General features: G+C 38.4%; 1 non-coding gene across 1 annotated transcript; it reads left to right on the top strand.

Annotated features, from left to right (window-relative positions):
* The first annotated feature begins 3,828 nt into the window (after positions 1 to 3,828).
* On the top strand, positions 3,829 to 3,936 carry LOC148568270 (small nucleolar RNA R71). The gene has a single exon (XR_015881832.1). It is a non-coding gene; the product is annotated as a small nucleolar RNA R71 (small nucleolar RNA).
* The last annotated feature ends 2,598 nt before the right edge of the window (positions 3,937 to 6,534 follow it).

Below are 6,534 nucleotides of genomic sequence, written 5' to 3'. Positions count from 1 at the left end.
TAATGAAGACACAAACACAATTAGGCACATAACATAGAAAAAAAAAACGAAAAGCAGAAGAAATAAGAACAAGGAATGAATCCACCTTAGTGATGGTGGCGTTTCCTTCTTGAGGAACCAATGATGTCCTTGAGCTCTTCTATGTCTCTTCCTTGTCTTTGTTGCTCCTCCCTCATTGCCTTTTGATCTTCTCTTATTTCATGGAGCATGATGGAGTGCTCTTGATGTTCCACCCTTAATTGTCCCATGTTGGAACTTAATTCTTCTAGGGAGGTGTTGATTTGCTCCCAATAGTTTTGTGGAGGAAAGTGCATTTGAGGCATTTCCGGGATCTCATGGTGATGAGCTTCATACGCCTCTTGAGCTCCATGAATGGGCTCTCTTGCTTGCTCCATCTTTTTCTTAGTGATGGGCTTCTCTTCCTTAATAGGAGTGTCTCCTTCTATGAAAGCTCCAGCTGAGTAACATAGATGGCAGATAAGATGAGGAAAAGCTAGCCTTGCCATGGGGGATGACTTTTCGGCTATTTTGTAGAGTTTATTAGAGATGACTTCATGAACTTCTATTTCCTCTCCAATCATGATGCTATGAATCATGATGGCCCGATCCACAGTGACTTCAGATCGATTGCTAGTGGGAATGATTGAGCATTGAATGAACTCCAACCATCCTCTAGCCACAGGCTTGAGGTCCAATCTTCTTAGTTGAACCGGCTTGCCTTTGGAATTAATCTTCCATTGAGCTCCTTCCACACATATGTCCATAAGGACTTAGTCCAACCTTTGATTAAAGTTGACCCTTCTAGTGTAGGGGCGTTCATCTCCTTGCATCATGGGCAAGTTAAACGCCAACCTCACATTCTCTGGACTAAAATCTAAGTATTTCCCCCGAACCATTGTAACATAGTTCTTTGGATCCGGGTTCTTACTTTGATCATGGTTCTTGGTGATCCATGCATTAGCATAGAACTCTTGAACCATTAGGATGCCGACTTGTTGGATGGGATTTGTTAGAACTTCCCAACCTCTTCTTTGAATTTCATGTCGGATCTCCGGATACTCATTTCTTTTGAGTTTGAAAGGGACCTTAGGGATCACCTTCTTCTTGGCCACAACATCATAGAAGTGGTCTTGATGGGCTTTGGAGATGAACCTTTCCATCTCCCATGACTCGAATGTGGAAGCTTTTGTCTTCCCTTTCCCCTTTCTAGAGGATTCTCTGGTCTTAGGTGCTATCAATGGTAATGGAAAAACAAAAAGCTTATGCTTTTACCACACCAAACTTAGAATTTTGCTTGCCCTCGAGCAATAAAAGAAAGAATAGATGAAGAAGATGAAGAAATGGAGGAGAGGGAGAGTGGGAAGTGTTTCGGCCAAGAAGGGTGTAGAGAGGTGTGTTGTGTGAATTTGATGAAGAATTGAGGGCTTTATATAGGGAAGGGAGGGGGGGAAAGGTTTTGGCCATATGGGTGGGTTTGGGTGGGAAATTGGTTTTGAATTTTTGAAGGTAGGTGGAGTTTATGAGGTAGGTTTATGGGGAAGAGTGGATGGATGTGAGTGGTGAAGAGGTGATGGGGAGGAGAGTTTGAGGTGATTGGTGAAGGGTTTTTGGGGAAGAGTGTTTATGGGGTTGTGTGAAAGAGAGTGGTGAGAAGAAGTGAGTGGAGGTAGGTAGGGATCCTGTGGGGTCCACAGATCCTGAGGTGTTCAAGGATTTACATCCTTGCACCCATTAGGCATGTAAAAATGCCTTTGCACACAACTCTGGGCGTTCAGCGCCAGGTTGGTGGCCATTTTGGGCGTTCAACGCCCATTTGTGTGCCATTTCTGGCGTTGAACGCCAGAACTATGCCTGTTCTGGCGTTCATCGCCCAGAAGCTGCCCATTTTGGGCGTTCAGCGCCAAAACCATGCTCTGTTCTGGCGCTGAACGCCAGACAGATGCTCCTCTAGGGTGTGATTTTTCTTCTGCTGTTTTTGATTCCGTTTTCAATTTTTATATTTATTTTGTGACTCCACATGATCATGAACCTACAAAGACATATAACTAAGAAAAAATAGAGTTAGATAAATAGAAATTGGGTTGCCTCCCAACAAGCGCTTCTTTAATGTCAATAGCTTGACAGTGGGTTCTCATGGAGCCTTACAGATGTTCAGAGCATTGTTGAAACTCTCCAACACCAAACTTAGAGTTTGGATATGGGAGTTCAACACCAAACTTAGAGTTTGGTTGTGGCCTCCCAACACCAAACTTAGAGTTTGACTGTGGGGGCTTGGGTTGACTCTGTTTTGAGAGAAGCTTTTCATGCTTCCTCTCCATGGTTGCAGAGAGAGATCCTTGAGTTTTAAACACAAGGGAGTCCTCATTCCATTGAAGGACTAGTTCACCTCTGTCAACATCAATCACAGCTCTTGCTGTGGCCAGGAAAGGTCTTCCTAGGATGATGGATTCATCCTCTTCCTTTCCAGTATCCAGGACTATGAAATCAGCAGGGATGTAAAGGCCTTCAACCTTTACTAATACGTCCTCTACTTGTCCATATGCCTATTTTCTTGAATTGTCTGCCATCTCTAATGAGATTTTAGCAGCTTGCACCCCATAGATTCCCAGTTTCTCTATTACAGAGAGGGGGCATGAGGTTTATCCTTGAACCAAGGTCACACAGAGCCTTAAAGATCATGGTGCCTATAGTACAAGGTATTATGAACTTTCCAGGATCCTGTCTCTTCTGAGGCAATGTCAGTTGATCCAGATCACTTAGTTCATTGATGAACAAGGGAGGTTCAACTTCCCAAGCATCAATGCCAAATAATTTGGCATTTAGCTTCATGATTGCACCAAGAAACTTGGCAGTTTACTCTTCAGTAACATCCTCATTCTCTTCAGAAGAGGAATACTCATCAGAGCTCATGAAGGGCATAAGGAGGTTCAATGGAATCTCTATGGTCTCTAGATGAGCCTCAGAGTCCTTTGGTTCCTTAGAGGGAAGCTCCTTATTGATCACTGGATGTCCCAGGAGGTCTTCCTCCTTGGGATTCACGTCCTCCTCTCCTTCTTTGGGTTCGGCCATGGTGCTTATGTCAATAGCCTTGCACTCTCCTTTTGGATTCTCTTCTGTATTGCTTGGGAGAGTACTAGGAGGGATTTCAGTGATCCTTTTACTCAGCTGGCCCACTTGTGCTTCCAGATTTCTAATGGAAGATCTTGTTTCATTCATGAAACTTACAGTGGCCTTAGACAGATCAGAGACTAAGTTTGCCAAATTAGAAGTATTTTGTTCAGAGTTTTCTGTCTGTTGCTGAGTGGATGATGGAAAAGGTTTATTGTTGTTAAACCTGTTTCTTCCACCATTATTAAAGCCTTGTTGAGGCTTTTGATCCTTCCATGAGAAATTTGGATGATTTCTCCATGATGAGTTATAGGTGTTTCCATAAGGTTCACCTAAGTAATTTACCTCTGCTATTGCAGGGTTTTGAGGATCATAAGCTTCTTCTTCAGAAGATGCCTCTTGAGTACTGTTGGATGCAGCTTGCATTCCATGCAGACTCTGAGAGATCATATTGACTTGCTGAGTCAATATTTTATTCTGAGCCAATATGGCATTCAGAGTATCAACTTCAAGAACTCCCTTCTTCATAGGCGTCCCATTGCTCACAGGATTCCTTTCAGAAGTATACATGAACTGGTTATTAGCAACCATGTCAATGAGTTCTTGACCTTCTGCAGGCGTTTTCTTTAGGTGAATGGATCCACCTGCAGAAGTGTCCAGTGACATCTTTGATAGCTCAGATAAACCATCATAGAATATATCCAGGATGGTCCATTCTGAAAGCATGTCAGAAGGACACTTTTTGGTCAACTGTTTGTATCTTTCCCAAGCTTCATAGAGGGATTCACCTTCTTTCTGTCTGAAGGTTTGAACATCAGCTCTAAGCTTGCTCAGCTTTTGAGGAGGAAAGTACTTGGCTAAGAAAGCCGTGACCAGCTTATCCCAAGAGTTCAGGCTGTCTTTGGGTTGAGAATCCAACCATAATCTAGCTCTGTCTCTTACAGCAAAAGGAAAAAGCATGAGCCTGTAGACTTCAGGATCTACTCCATTAGTCTTAACAGTATCACATATCTGCAAGAATTCAGTTAAGAACTGAAAAGGATCTTCAGATGGAAGTCCATGAAACTTGCAGTTCTGCTGCATCAGAGAAACTAATTGAGGTTTCAGCTCAAAGTTGTTTGCTCCAATGGCAGGAATGGAGATGCTTCTTCCATGTAAATTGGAATTAGGTGCAGTAAAGTCACCAAGCATCTTCCTTACATTATATTATTTTCGGCTGCCATCTCCTCTTCCTGTTCGAAAATTTTTGAAAGGTTATCTCTGGATTGTTGTATTTTAGCTTTTCTTAGTTTTCTTTTCAGAGTCCTTTCAGGTTCTGGATCTGCTTCCACATAAATGTTCTTATCCTTGCTCCTGCTCATATGACAAAGAAGAGGGCACAGAAAAATAATAATAATAATAGAGATCCTTTATACCACAGTATAGGGATCCCTGTGTGAGTAGAAGAAGAGAGGGAGACAAAGAATGTAATGTAAAGAAAGAAACACAACTGTGAGGAGGGCAGAGATGTGAGATGAGATGTTAGTAGATGAATAAATAAATAGAAAAAGATGGGAGAGGGAGAATTTTTGAAAATAATTTTTGAAAAGAGTTAGTGATTTTCGAAAATAGTTTTTGAAAAAGGTTAGTATTTTTTTTCGAAATTTTTTTTAAAATCAAAAATAAAAATAATTAGTTAATAAAAAGAAATTTTGAAAAAGAGGGAAGATATTTTCGAAAATTAGAGAGAGAGGGTTAGTTAGGTAGTTTTGAAAAAGTTAAGAAACAAACAAAAAGTTAGTTAGTTAGTTGAAACAAATTTTGAAAAGATAAGAAGTTAGGGAGTTGGAAAAGATATTTTGAAATTAGATTTTTGAAAAAGGTAAGATAAGAAGATATTTTAGAAATTAGTTTTGAAAAAGATTTGATTTTTAAAATCTCAATTAATGACTTGATTCATAAGAAATCACAAGATATGATTCTAGAACTTAAAGTTTGAATCTTTCTTAACAAGCAAGTAACAAACTTCAAATTTTTGAATCAAAACATTAATTGATTATGTTATTTTCGAAAATTTGATATAAAAATAAGAAAAATATTTTTGAAGAATATTTTTGGAATTTTCGAAAATAACTAAGAATTTTGAAAAAGATTTGATTTTTGGAAAAAGATTTTTGAAAAGATAGGATTTTCAAATTGAAAATTTGATTTGACTCATAAGAAACAACTTTGATTTTTAAAAAAATTTGAAAAAGTCAACTCAATTTTCGAATTTGATGAGAGAAAAAGAGAAAGATATTTTTTTTTTGATTTTTTGGATTTTTATGATGAAAGAGAAAAACAAGAAAAATGATGCAATGCATGAAAGTTATAGATCAAAACAATGAATGTATGCAAGAATGCTATGAATGTCAAGATGAACACCAAGAACACTTTGAATGTCAAGATGAACATCATAGACACAATTTTGAAAAATTTTTAATGCAAAGAAAACATGCAAGATACCAAACTTAGGATTCTTTAATGCTTACGCACTAAGAATTCAAGAATGCATATGAAAAACACCATACAACACAAAACAAAAAATCATCAAGATCAAACAAGAAGACTTACCAAGAACAACTTGAAGATCATGAAGAACACTATGAATGCATGATATTTTCGAAAAATGCAAGATGCATATGCAAGTGACACCAAACTTATGATATGACTCAAGACTCAAACAAGAAACACAAAATATTTTTTTGATTTTTTTGATTTTCTAATTTTTTTTGGATTTTTTTCAAAAATTATATGAAAAAGAAAAAATAAGGATTCCAAAATTTTTTAACATGAATTCCAGGAATCTTGCATTCTTAGTCTAAAGCTTCAGTCCAGGAATTAGACATGGCTCACTAGCCAGCCAAGCTTTCAATGAAAGCTCCGGTCCAAAACACTAGACATGGCCAATGGCCAGCCAAGCTTCAGCAGGTGAATCAGGAACAGCAGCAGGTGGATTAGCAACAACTAGCTTGCTCTTGATAACAAATTGCTGCCTCAGTCCAAATAAATTTAGACATGCCTTTACAGCCAGCCAGGCTTCATATGCTTCATGAAACACTAGAATTCATTCTTAAAAATTTTGAATAAAATTTTTGAAAACATTTTTTTTTCGAAAACAGGTGAGAAAATTTTGAAATATTTTTGAAAAATTTTTGAAAAGAAAACAAAAAGAAAATTACCTAATCTGAGCAACAGGATGAACCGTTAGTTATCCAAACTCAAACAATCCCCGGCAACAGCGCCAAAAACTTGGTACGCAGAATCGTGATTATACTTTAATTACGTAAAATTCATTGCTCTTTCTTTCCCTGGAAATGGCGCCAAAAAAATATGATGCCAAGACCATGGTTCACAACTCCGTGTAACTAACCAGCAAGTGCACTGGGTCGTCCAAGTAATACCTTA

The sequence above is a fragment of the Arachis ipaensis genome, chromosome B4 (assembly GCF_059453495.1).
Source record: "Arachis ipaensis isolate K30076 ecotype BB chromosome B4, ASM5945349v1, whole genome shotgun sequence".
Lineage (NCBI taxonomy): Eukaryota > Viridiplantae > Streptophyta > Magnoliopsida > Fabales > Fabaceae > Arachis > Arachis ipaensis.
Note: the sequence above shows the minus strand (reverse complement) of the source record. Positions and strands in the feature narration are given on the sequence as shown.